This window comes from Dama dama, chromosome 23, assembly GCF_033118175.1.
Source record: "Dama dama isolate Ldn47 chromosome 23, ASM3311817v1, whole genome shotgun sequence".
Classification (NCBI taxonomy): Eukaryota; Metazoa; Chordata; class Mammalia; order Artiodactyla; family Cervidae; genus Dama; species Dama dama.
Genome location: NC_083703.1, coordinates 5988716 through 6002955, shown reverse-complemented (window position 1 = coordinate 6002955; position 14240 = coordinate 5988716). Strand labels below are relative to the sequence as shown.

At 39.6% G+C, this 14240-nt stretch overlaps 1 protein-coding gene across 1 annotated transcript in view; it reads right to left on the bottom strand.

Moving 5' to 3' along the window:
* Positions 1–14240, bottom strand: part of LOC133044555 (uncharacterized) — a 402843-nt gene that overhangs the window by 216508 nt on the left and 172095 nt on the right. The window lies entirely within an intron of this gene.

Sequence of the window (14240 nt, the reverse complement as noted above, 5' to 3'; positions counted from 1 at the left end):
AGGATGGGCTATGACACAGGATGAGATAAAGAATGAAAGACCCAGGTCAGAAAGCAGTTGCCATGTTGGAGGAGGAGGGGCCATTTCATTCGTCTAAATTCTTTAAGGAAGCTATTGTATTTGCTTGGGTGAAAAAGTCTGATAAGACATTGAAGATTTGTGGGAAAACACCAAGAACCAGTTTAAGCTACAGAACCATTATGGGGAAAGCAGACAATGTGTTGGTCCCTGGGGGAGGAGGAGAGCCATGCAAAAGAAAAGAGGGTGAGGGTTCATAAGGAAGCCGTTAACAGCTCCACTTTGTTATTGACTCCAACCATCAGTAAGGAGCCCAATTCAATGGTGAGGGAAGTTTTTGTAGAAAGCAGTCAAGAGTCCAGGCTTTCCAACCAGATGACCTGAAGTGATAAAGAGACTAAACTCATCCTGTAGGTTAGAGGAGATGGTGAAGCTGAAGGAATCTCAGGAGAACACCTGCCTTTGCAGGCCATGAGATAGGGTTTGAACTGAGTTAACCCAGATCTCCAAGGGATTGAAAGGACTCAGCAAATAAGGAGGCTTAGCAAACATCTACATGGTCTTATACTCAGGCAACAGATATCCACATCTCAGTGACAATCTTAGTGGTCCCATTTTCAGACATGGCCTAGGATCTTTATCCCATGCCCAAAGCCCAGATGATGAGCCATTATAAGCAGTGGCACAGAGAGAGGCAGGCCCACAGAGGTCACCCAGCATCTCCTCTCCTTCCACGTATTCTTCCTGGGTGATCTCACTCATTCTCTTAGTGTCAAATCCCACCTGGAGTCTGGGAAATCTGCAGACCAGTTCTCCAACTTAAGCTCTAGAACTGCACCGTCCCAACAGTAGATAATAACCAAAATGGCTATTAAGGGTTTGAAATGAAGCTAGGACAATTGAGAAACCAAAATTTTAACTTACTTTACCTTTAATTTATTTAAATTTTTAAAGTGATACTCAATTCAGTTAATAGAATGCTTTTAACTTAACTATGTTTGGAACAATTTAAATATGTGAATATACTTTTTCAACCACAAACTTTTCAACTCAAATAGAAATTTAGTATCCAAATTTATATGTACTGTAAATGTAAGATATGTTTTTGATTTGGAAGATTTAGTACAAAAAAGTGTCACATTTTCATTAATTTTTCTTAGATTTATTGAGGTAGAGTTAAATAAAACTGTTAAAATGTATATCATCGTGATGTGATATATGTGTACATGTTAAAGAATTCCTACCATCCAGTTAATTAAAATATTCATCACTTCACATGGTTCTTTTTTATGGATGAAAATATTTAAATTCTACTCTCTTAACAAATTTAAATTACAGGATGTTATCAATTACAGTCACCATGTTTTACATTGAATCTTCAAGACCTTACTCACCTTCTAGCTGAACATTTGTACCCTTTATCTATTTCCCCATCCCCCAGTCCCTGGCAACCAAATCTCTACTTTCTCTGTTTCTATGAGTTTGACCTTTTTTTTTTTAGATTCCCTATTTAAGTGACACTATGCAGTACTTTGTCTTTCTCTGTCTGTCTCATTTCATTAAGCATAATGGCCTCAAGTTCCACCCATGTTGGTGTAAATGGCAGGATTTCCTACACGCTGAAATGATACCATTTTGTATATATTTGATTAAGCAAAAAGAGTATTAAAACTAATTTCACCTGTTTCTTTTGACGGTTTCATGTGGCTACTAGAACACTTAGAATTACATATGTGACTTGCATTACATTTATGGTGGACAGCATGACGCTAGAACCATGTAGCCACATCTCCCCTTGGGGCTTTCACAAGTACCTCAAAGCAGCACATCCAAAATGAAACATCATCTTTTGTTCCCCACTCCACTGCACCCTCAATCTTTCTTTTATAGAGTTGCCCAAATGTCTTTTTTCCATCAGATTACACTGGGAAAGTCTGGGAATGATCTTTTTTAAAAATGATTACTTTCTGTCTGTGCAGGGTCTCTGTTGCCATGTGCCTCTGCACACAGCATTCTCTAGCTGCAGCAAGCAGGGGCTATTCTCCACTGCAGTGTGAGGGCTTCTCATTGCCTGTGGCTTCTCTTGTTGTGGAGCACAGGCTTTAGGCACTGGGGCTTCAGAAGTTGAGGTGCATGAGCTTAGTTGCCCTGTGGCAAGTGGGATCTTCCTGGACAAGGAATTGAACCTGTATCCCCTGCATTAGCAGGCAGATTCTTAACCACTGGACCCCCAGAGAAGTCCTTAGGCACAATCCTTGATTGATGCTGAAAAATCAGTACCACCTTCACTGCCATAGACCATCATTTCTCAGTGAGGGCAGAGCCGACATCTGTTTGTGTCCATCTGCTGCAGAACGCAACCTGTGGTAGGCTTTCAATAAAGACTTCCCATATGAATGAACAAGCAAAGGGACACATGATGACTAACCTCGAGCACTGGCTGAGGACACAAAGCACTTGTAACAGATTTGGGCAAATACGAGACAGCCCAGTGTGCACCCAGGAGCTGTTAACAACATGTTGTTAGGGGTAGAGAGGAGTCAGAGTTCCATGTTCAAGGCCATGGAGTGAAGCTGGGAAAAGAGCCTCCAGCAGCCCCCCACAAGGTCTCGAGTTAACCAAAGCAGTCAGGAGCTGTCTTGTCGGCTCAACCAAAGACTCTGGACTATCAGTATTAGATTGAGTTTGAAATTGATGACCTCTGAAATCCCTTCCAACTCTAAGATTCTGTAGTCTTAATTCACTAATAATACCTTCATTGAGATATAATTAACACATCACAACATTCACTACTTTAAAGTGCATAGTTCAATTGTTTACAGTATATTTGCAGAAATGTGCAATCATCATCATTATCCAATTCCGGGGCATTCTAACGCCCCAAAAAGAATTCCGTACTTATTAATGTGTGCATGCTCAGTGGCTCAGTCATGTTTGACTCTTTGGACTGTAGCCCACCAGGCTCCTCTGTCCATGCAATTTTGCAGACAAGGATGCTGGAGTGGGGTTGCCATTTCCTCCTCCAGGGGGTCCTCCAGACCCAGGGATCAGACCTGTGTCTCCTACGTCTCCTTCATTGCTGGCAAATTCTTTACCACTGAGCCACCAGAGAAGCCTCCATACTCATTAGCAGTCACTCCCAATTTCTCTTCCCTTGAGCCCTGGCAGCCACTAATCTATTTTTCGCCTCTGGATCTGTCTATTCTGGACATCTGACATGAATGGAATTAAACAATATGTGGCTTTTTTTACTTCTTTCACCTAACATAAGACTTTCAAGTTTCCTCCATGTAGTATGAACCAGTACTTAATTTATTGTTATGGTCAAATAATATTCCATATCATGTTTTTCTCTTCATTTGTTAGTGGACAATTGGATTGCTTCCATTTTTTTACTGTTATGAATAATGTTGCTTTAAACATTTGTGTACAAGTTTTTGTTTGGACAAAGGTTACCCACCCCAGTATTCTGACCTGGAGAATTCCATGGACTGTTTAGTTCATAGGGTCACAAAGAGTCAGACACAACTGAGCAGATTTCACTCACTCACTCACTCATGTTTTCAGTTCTCTTGGGTATAAACCTAGAAGTAAAATTGCTGAGTCATATCGTAATTCAACTTTAACTTTTTAAGGAACTGTCATACTATTTCCCAAAACAGCTGCACCATTTTACCTTCCTGCTAGCAATGTATGACGGTTCTGTTCCATATCTTAACCAACAGTTATTATTATCTTTTTTATTATAGCCATTCAGGTGGGTCTGAAGTCATATCTCTTTGTGGTTTTGATTTGCATTTCCAGACAGAGGATAAGATGGTTGGATGGCATCACTGACTCAAAGGACATGAATTTGAGCAAGCTCTGGGGGTTGGTGATGGACAGGGAAGCCTGGCATGCTGCAGTTCGTGGGGTCGCAAAGAGTCAGACATGCTTGAGCGACTGAACTGAACTAATAATTTTAAGTATTTTTCTACATGTTTGTTGGACATTTATATATCTTCTTTGGAAAAAAGGTTTATTCTGATCCTTTGCTCACTCTTTAATTGTCTTTTATTGTTGAGTTGTAATATTCTTTATATATTCTAGAAAATCACTAAGATATCTGATTTTCATTATGAGTGAATTAGCTTGAAACCTGGGAAAACTAGCCGACTTTCTAGGAAAAAAGTATCAAAGCTGAAACAGTTTGAGATGTTAAAGTCCAATGTGAATAGCCAAGGAAAAAATTTTAAACATTTTTAAATTAAAAATTTTAAATATTTATAAATTTACCTCCATATCTTCCATAAGCCCCACCCAACCTACCCTATCCTAAAATCCCAAAAAGCACCAGGATTGACTGGTTTCAAGGGTGAATTTTTTTCAAAAAATGTTTAAAAAAAAAAAGATTTTTTCCTATGCCATGTAGTATGTTCTAGAATGTAAAGAAAGTATATTTCCTAATTTTTTAATGAAGAGAACATAAAACTGATACCAAAGTCAGAAAAATAGCCTAAGAAAAAAATTGTACTACAAATTTATTTATAAATATTGACACAAAATCCATAAATTAAATATTAATACATGCAATTTGGCAATACATTAAATAAATAATAGATAAAAAATGATCTATGGGAATCACACAATAATTCAATTATGAAAAGTCAGTTAACTAACATTAATTTAAAATGCAAATGAATAACAAAAAAACCTCAATATAGTCAGAAAAGATACTGAACAGAAGCATTTATTTCCATTTTTTAAAAAAACTGCTTAGAACCTGAAACCTGAACAACAATACAATACCACCTCACATACCCATATAGGCTAGTGTTTAAACATGTGCAACTATAAAAAAGATGGCAAAGAGGGTGAAAAATAGAACTTATCATACACTCCTTGTGAGAGTTTAAATTGCTCAAATCATTTTGAAGAAAAACAACTTGGCAGTATCTAATAAAACTGAAAACCTATGTAGTGTGATTAAAAAATTCTATATATTCTAGAGAATACATAGAAAATATTCTAGAGAGATTTTTGCACAGGTTTCTATACAGACATTTCTGATTATTTCCATTGCAAGGCCTCTTTTAAATAGGTTGGAAATCTAAATTACTTCAATAGGAGAACAAATAACTCACATTTGGTATATTTATACACTAGAATACTATGTAGCTGTTAAAATGTAGTTCTCCCTATTCAGCCATTTAACTAGAGCTCCATACAAAATGCTGAGTAGAAAAAAGCAAGTTTCACATGATACACACTTTGACATTTATGCCCTATTTCCAAACACAAAAATGAGTATTATATATTATTCACTGAAACATACATGTATATGTAAGTGTATTAAAATGGAGCAGAAAATATATGTGTTCAGTCTACATTTTCTTCTGGTTGTGGGACACAGGAACAAACTACAGGTGGAGGACAAAGAAAACACCAGCTTTTACTGTGTGCTTTATTTCTTTCATTCAGATTAGGATGCTGCAAAGAGAGGAAGGCATCTCCAATCCTCAGTTCCGACTGGTGGATATATTCATTGTGTTATTATTCATTGTACTTTTGGGTAGTCTTCATATTTCTTAGAAAAAAAAAATATCCCTTGGCAAAGTAAGAACACAAAGTCCCTTAATATGATTATATATGTATATACATATTTTTTCAAAAGTCAACAGCCTTTTAATGCTAGTAGTATCTACATCAAAATTACTTTTTAAAATGAGGACACATGACAGTTAATATAGGCTTAAGGTTCTAACTAATTAATTGACCACAATTTACAAGTGAGTGTGTTTGTGTGTATATGAATGTGTGAACATGCATCTGTGTGATTGTGACTGTGTGTGAGTGCATATGTACATGTGTATATGTGCATGAATATGTGTATATGTGTGGGAGTGGGTATATGCATGTGAAAATACGTATGTGTGCATGTATATATGTAAGTGAGGGGGTAAGTACACATGAGAATGTGTGTGAGAGAGTGTATTTGTTGTATGTAGGTGTACACAGGCCTTCCCTGCTGGCTCAGACAGTAAAGAAACTGCCTGCAAAGCAGGAGACCTGGGTTCCATCCCTGGCTTGGGAAGATCTCCTGGAGAAGGAGATGACTACCTACTTCAGCTTCTTGCCTTGAGAATTCCGTGGACAGAGGAGTCTGGAGGGCCACGGTCCCTGGGGTTGCAGAGAGTCGGCCACAACTGAGCGACTAACACCGGGTTACAATCTGGGGCTTTCCTGGTGGTTTAGACAGCAGAGTCTGCCTGTAACACAGGAGACACGGGGGACACGGATTCAATCCCTGGGTCGGGAAGATTCCCCTGGAGAAGGGAACAGCAACTACTCCAGTACTCCTGCCTGAAAAATCCCACGGACAGAGAAGCCTGGTAGGCTACAGTCCTGGGTCACAAAGAGCTGGACATGATTGAGTGACTACGCACAGTGCTAGGAAAATATAAGTGTATGTGTGTGTGTATATGTGTGTATCTATGATAGCGTTTATACTCTGTGTCTGCATGTATGTGGTGGGTATATATGTAAGTACATGTATATAAGTACTGTGTGAATGCATGCACATGTGTGTATTTGTGTGCGTGTGTGGGTATGTGTGTATGAACTGATGCACGCACACAGAGCAAATGGGAGGTAATGCAGATCAGGTGTACCATATATGCTTTTCTGTCTTTTCATGTAGATTTTATGCGTATTAACATCTGAAGCTATGACTCATATTTCTTTTGGATTCACAAACAGTGAGTTCTCAACAATACTTGCAGAATTGAATTTGGCACCAGTACCCCTCAATTTCCACAGGCCAGCAAATTTTCATAGACCAAACTTCAGAGATTTTTTTTGCTTAGTACAAGATAGTTTGTAGTCAGGATAAAAAGTAGAAAATAAGACCCTAGAGATGAGTTTATTTTAGAATTTATAGAGACACAGTCATTTCATTTTCTGGATTCCATAGCAAGTATCAGGTAACAAGAGTCTATATTTCCTCCAAATCACGAAAATTAGTTAAGAGAAGATTGAGAAGAGGTTATGCTGTGGGTGACTTGCTTTATCAGCCAGAACAGAAGAGACACCATCAGATGGACCTCGTCTCCACGCGGGTCCGGTGTAACTCACTCATCTAGGTGAAGGAGGGGGTTCCCTTCATAGATCCTGGCAGCAGGAGAGGGAGGTAGTGTTGGTCGCAGGGATGGAAGTGTCCTCCCACTTCTCTGTGGGAAAGCTGTCAACCCACAGGCTCAGCTCCCAGGATAGGAGGGGGTTCCACAGAGGAGCATCATTGCCCAGGCCTGAGCAGACACGCTCCGCAATGCCTCTTGCTGACAAGGAGACACAGCCACGGCTTTTGTTCCATGGGCCAGCAAAGGCAGCCGGAGCGGGAGAGCCATCCAAAAGCAGAGAGACCATTGCCTCATGCACAAAAAGAAGTTAGTGTCTTATTTGCTTTTCCTCTGGCGACTGAGTCAGGCAGGAAAGCAACACCCTAAGGTCAGCTCTAAGTTGAAGAGGTGAGAGCTTCACTTGGGTTCGATTCAGCAGGCTGCAAGACCCACACAGTCCAGAAGCAATAAACCAGAAGATCCACAAGCAGAAGATCCACAGCAGCAGGGGAGAGGCCTTACTCCCAAATGGCACTTGGAGCCCAAGAACAGTCTCCTGCTTTTTAACTCGGACTCCCCACCCAGCAAACCAAACTGTGTTCTTTCTGGGTGGCTGGCTTAAAGAATTGTACATTACAGTGGAAACTCCCATTTACTTCATTTACTGCCATTTATAATATTTTCCACTATTTGGAGATAATGAATTCATCCTTTTCTTTTTCCTTTCTTTTTTTTTTTTGCAGGCCGCCACAAGAGCCAAATGTTCCAGAATGCTTCGCAAATGTGTTGCCCTTCGTCTTCTATGATAGCTTTAGTGGTTTCTTTGGAAAGGCCCCAATATCAACCAAATTAACAATGCTGAGAAAAAACTCAACTGTCACTTTCATTCCCTTTGAACAGCAGGAGGAAAATGCCACCTTCAAGGGCCTTGCCAGTGTGCAGGCATACAGTAGACAGGTTAATTAAAGTCACCCCCAGAAAAACAACCACCCACCCCAGACAGTTTCTCCCTAGCCAAGTCTAACTTTGTACCAAAATTTTAGACAAACTCCAGTTTATCTGAAATTTATTTCACACAAAGGACTGAAACCATGAATTCTGTCAATGAAATTATATCTCTGAGATTACCCAGCTAAAGGACCTTTTGGAAGGATGTTAAGCAAGAGTCTTAGCAGGAGGTCACAAAGAGAGAGGGAATGTTCCATGCTTTTTTCTTGCACAGAGAGCCAGACATGTACTGCACATTGGTGCATGAGTAGGAAGGAACTCATCACTTAGAAAGCTTACTTTTTGTCAAATAACAGCCTCACAGCAATGGAGAGGAAACAAAACCACAGCAGCATCTCTTTCATTTTTACACCCTTCGGCCCACCATCAAAACTGAGGCAATAAACATGCCGGCACTTCATTTCTCTTTCTTACATTCTGTCATTTTTTGCTTGGCAACAGTCACTGCCAAGGGGCCAACAGGAAAAGAAGACATACTGAACTAGGAAAAAAGATGGCACCCAGCTAAATCCATCACCAAACTCCAACCGGTAAAGGAAGTGGGTACCCAAATCAGGTGACCACAGCCCAGATACTGGGTGATACTGAAGAGCTATCCTGGAGGAGGTGGCAGAGAAATCACAATTTTTGCACCACTAAATGTGGCTTTATATCATCAATTTCTACAAAGCAGAAAAGAAAAAACATTCTTTGTTTGCTCAACTTGTCAGATCTCTAAGAAAATGTTTTTAGCATCCATCATCAGTTGGCACTTCCTTGCACCAAGAAGTCATTCTTCTTGTATTGCCTCCTTCTCTGTTAAGGTTTTGGACATCTATGTAGATTCCCTATGGTTCCTGTTTCACATAATGCAGAGTTCCTCAATTTATATGGTTCAGTCCCTGATATGTCTTCTCCCATCAGTTGCTTTTCCATAGAGTCAAAACAATGGTTTTCCCAGTAGTTATGTAGGAATGTGAGAATTGGACCATAAAGAAGGCTGAGTGCCAAAGAATTGATGCTTTTGAACTGTGGTGTTAAAGAAAACTCTTGAGGGTCCCTTGTTCTTATTACATAACTGCAAGGAGATCAAACAAGTCAATCCTAAAGGAAATCAACCGTGAATATTCATTGGAAGGACTGATGCTAAAGCTGAAGCTCCAATACTTTGGCCACCTGACACGAAGAGCCAGTTCATTGGAAAAGACCGTGATGCTGGGAAAGATTGAAGGCAGGAGGAGAAGGGGACGACAGAGGACAAGATGGTCGGATGGCATCACTAACTCAAAGAACATGAGTCTGAGCAAGCTCTGGGAGATGGTGAAGGACAGGGAAGCCTGGCGTCCATGAGGTCACAAAGAGTTGTACGAGACTGAGCCACTGAATAACAACAATCTACTACTTTTAAACTTTCTGTCTTTATATTGAAAATGTATCCTTCATCTAAGTAAAACATAGGCGAATTTTATTTTTCACCCAGTTGGACAATCTCTGCCTCTTAATCTGAGTTCACAGTCCACTAACATTTAATGCAATTATTGACATGGCTGGAGTTAAACTCTACACTCTCACTATGTATTCTGCTTGTTTCACTTTTTTGTTGCTGTTCCTTTGATTCTACTTTCCTGTCTTCATTTGAACTGATCAATTATCTTTCAGTATTATTTTTATCTACTCTAATATCTTTTAAACTATGCCTCTTTGGTTATTTTTATTAGTGGTTATTCTAAAGATCATAATATGCATTCTCAACACAATTACCATGAATTAATGGTGGCTCAGCTGGTAAAGAGCCTGCCTGCCAAATGCAGTAGACACAAGAGATGCAGGTTCAAACCCTGGGTGGGGAAGATCTCCTGGAGAAGGGAATGGCAACCCCACTCCAGTATTCTTGCCTGGAGAATTCCACAGACAGAGGAGCCTGGGGGGCTACAGTCCATGGGGTCACAAAGAGTGGACATGACTGAGGGACTAATACAACAATAGTAGATCATGTCACATTTTAAATATGGCAATGTGAACATGTCAGTACCAAAGTCCTTAACTCTCTTCCCCCATTCCTCCCCCTGGCAACCACAGCTTGTTCTCTAAATCTGTGAGTATGTTTTGTTTTGTCTAAGTTTATTTGTATCATTTCTTTTTAGATTCTATATATAAGGAATGTCATATGATGTTTCTCCTGTTCTGACTTACTTCACTCAGCATGACAATCTCTAGGTCCATTCATGTTGCTGCAAATGGCATTATGTCATTCTTTTAATGGCTGAGTAGTATTCCACCGTATATATGTACCACACCTTTATCCATTCCTCTGGTGATGGACATTTAAGTGGCTTCCATGTCTTGGCTATTGTAAACCCATCTCCATGTTATTGTTATTATATATGTTGTAAGCCCCAAAATATATTGCTTATTTTGCTTGAAATAGAAAATTGTATTTTTATGGTCAATTATCATTTTAAAAAATAGAAAAAATAAATTGTATGTTTACCCACATACTTATTGTTTTTGGAGTTCTTCATTTCTCCCTGCAGAATATTGGACTTCTGCTTCCATTTGGACCTTTTGAACTTTTCTTCCTTGAAAACAAGTCTAAAGTTAGGCATGATAGAAAGCTAATGCAAACTGATGCCTAGGTGAAGAACTAGCTTCAGTAATGACAAGCAGGGATGTGCAACAGCCTTCCTATGATTATTTAATACACACACTACACAAGTGATCTGCAACAGAAATTCTTAGGGCCTATTTTTACTGCAGGAAAGAAAACCAAAGGGTGTTGGATTAAGCCACAAAAGTCCTTCAAGGTAGAAATAATCTTTTCTGAAAGTCAGAACTAGGATCAAAAAGTTTAAGAGACTTGAAAGCTGATTTACACTCAAAATAAAAAACTTAGCTAATTCAACATGAAACAAAATGTGTTGAAAACCACTGATTCTCCATGACAGGGTTAGTCAGGCTGCAGGGGTGAGAGTCAGCATGGCACAGAAGTTACAAGTACGGACCATGGTCTTTCTCTTCCTGAGACTGACTCCTGACTCCTTACTGGCAATGTGAACTTGAGAAAGTTAATTAACTTCTCTGGCCTTACTTTCCAATCTGTAAAATGGTCATGATTATAATAATAATGACCTCAGAAGGTTGCTGTGGAGGGAGCATCTAAGAAACAATTGGAACACTACAAGGCACACACTCCCAGTATTCAGCAAACATTAGCTATTATTATTATTAATACCAGGTGATTCTTCATGTTGTTTCTAAGATTCTGTTTTGCTCTGAGTCTTCTCTTTTTCATTATGCTTGGGCTTCAAAGCAAAGATAAGGCAATTGTTTCTGTATCACACCTTCCTTTCACTCAACCTCAGTATTCACTTATGAAACTGTAATTTTTGCTTAAATTCCTAATTTGAAATACTGAAAGAACTTATTTCTCTTACTGAAATAATCTACTAAGACAAGAACTATGGCACAAATATATAATGTCACCAGATCAATGAAAAACCAAATGCCATAGATAAAAATCAGAATCCTTGATGTGTGCTCTTGAAAAGTGGTCAGCCATGAAAGAAATGAGACTTGATCTCTAAGTGATTAGACAATGAGAAACAAGAGAACTAACTTATGCTGCTGACCTATGTCATCCACTAATTACTCAAAGGAACACTTAGGTTCTAAATCATCTTCATGATATGATCCAGTAACCTCATTTTACAGGCATCATAACTAATATTTGAAGCAGTTTAAGTCACTCATCCAACTTCACACGGATGTGTCACCTGCAGCCATAACCTTTCCACCACGGCAAATGCCACATCGTGTTCATGGGCTGTAGGACAGCAGAGATACTTAGAATATGTCAGGACCTGGAGAACTAGATAGACATTTGCATAAACTTAGTTAATGGAGAATAGAACACGTGGAGGTCAGGAACACAGGCAGCCAAAAAAAGGGAGTTGAGGAGAGGAATCGGGAACAGGCCAGTCTTGTTGTGGCTTTCCCCCAAAACAGACATAAAGTTAAGGACTGAGTTCAAGTGGTTGATTCAGAAAGCAGAGGTGCACCAACAAGAGCATGGGGAAGCCAAACAGGGGAGGAAGGCAGCCAGTAAAGTCTGTGTTCTAAGCAAATTTCTACTGTGGGCATCTGGAACTTAAGCCTGCTAGGGAAGCCCTGGAGCCTGGATACAGACCACGGAGTTATCCCATATGAGAGGGTAAGGGAAATGGGGCGTTTATACAGATGCATTTATTTCTTCTGTCCCTCAGTGACTGACAACTACTCCTGGTGGTGTTCATTCCACGGTACTCCAACCTGCCACGTGAATGAACAGAGTGGCCTTCGATGGCAGGAGCATGTTCTCAAATGAAATAAAGGCAGTGCTGGTAGCTGAAAGGTAGGCCAGCATATGTTGAAATGGTAAAGGCCAAAGTCAGGAATTCAGCTTGATAAATATCAAATATGATGGTAGGTTTATGGCTCTAAATTGTATAAGCAGCTAAGGTTAAGAAACCAGAAATCACTGACTTGGCTTTATAGAAACTATACATATTTTCTAGATCAGCACCTTAATTTTGTACTGAAGTCATCAAGGGTCAAGAAGAAAGTGACCCTTGGATGCTCAGGGCACTAACAGCAAATTATATTCTAGTTTCATGCCCTTGAACTCTAATATTCTCACCTATTGTACCATGTGGTGAACAGTTATGTACTTTATTCCAAAACCAGTCTGATCTAGGCAACTGTCTCTTTTAAAATCTAGGGAAGGTGAAAAACTCAATTTAAGGAAAGAGACGGGGTCTGAGCTTACACATTCATACAAGGAATAAGTGGCAAAGAGAAAATAGAGAAATTAAAAAGTCACAGTAGGAACTCTTATATACTGTTGCTAGGAACTAAGATGGTGCAGCCACTTTGGAAAACCATTTGGCTATTTCATAAGGTTGGTTTGGGCTTCAATATTCCAATGAGGAGTTAGAATACTAAAACATACTCTTAACATACAATCCAGCAATTCTACTCCCTAAGTATTTATCCGAGAGAAATGAATACTTACAGTCACACCAGAACCTATATGCCAATATTTATAACAGCTTTTTCATAACTATCAAAAGCCAGAAACAAATTGTCAAATGCCCCTCACCACAAAATGAATAAACAAAGTGCCAGACATTCACACAATGGAATCCTACTCAGAAACAGAAAGGAAGGAACTAGGATATGCATAACAATGTAGGTGAGACTTAAATGCATCATGCTAAGTAAAAGAAGCCAGACTCAAAAGGCCACAAGATATGATACCATTTACATGACATTCTAGAAAAGACTGGGTGTGTGGGGCAGCACAAGGAAATTTTACTGCTGATGGAAATATTTTGATTGCATTGGTAGTTACATGACTGTGTACTCTGCTGTGCTGTGCTTAATTGCTCAGTTGTGTCCAACTCTTTGCGGCCCCACGGACTGCAGCCCACCAGGTTCCTCTGTCCATGGCGATTCTCCACGCAAGAACACAGGAGTGGGTTGCCACGTCCTCCTCCAGGGGATCTTCCCAACCCAGGAATCAAACTCAGATCTCCTGCATTGCAGGTGGATTCTTTACCAACTAAAGCCACCAGGGAAGCCACCAGGTAAGGTACATGACTGTGTACATTTGTCAAATTCATAGAATTATACACCAGAAAGACAGAATTTTGCTGCCTGTGTTTTTTAAGTAAATGAAATTTTTAAAAGGCAATGGTAGATTCTAACAGCAGCACAGAACCTCAGTCAGAGTTGAAAACCAAACCCAGAGTACCGGGACTGAAAATTCCACCCTCCTGTGCCTCAGCCATTGGCAGCAGCATTCTGGGCCCTCAGAAACTGAGACAGTCCATGATTAAAGCAAAAATATGTGCAGACTAACAGATTCTTTGAACCTCCATGAGACTACACCTCCAACTCTATGACAGAGCCAAATCATGTGGATTGATTTTCAGTCCAGTACCACAAAAATGACAATCATTCAATGAGATAAATAACAAAATTTTTAAAAGCAGACTATCAGATTTTTAAAGGATGGAAATATAATATCCACCCTGGAGATTAGGAGTCACACGGACGGTGGAACTGTCTTTGATTGTACATGAAGCGTTTAGAGCAGAG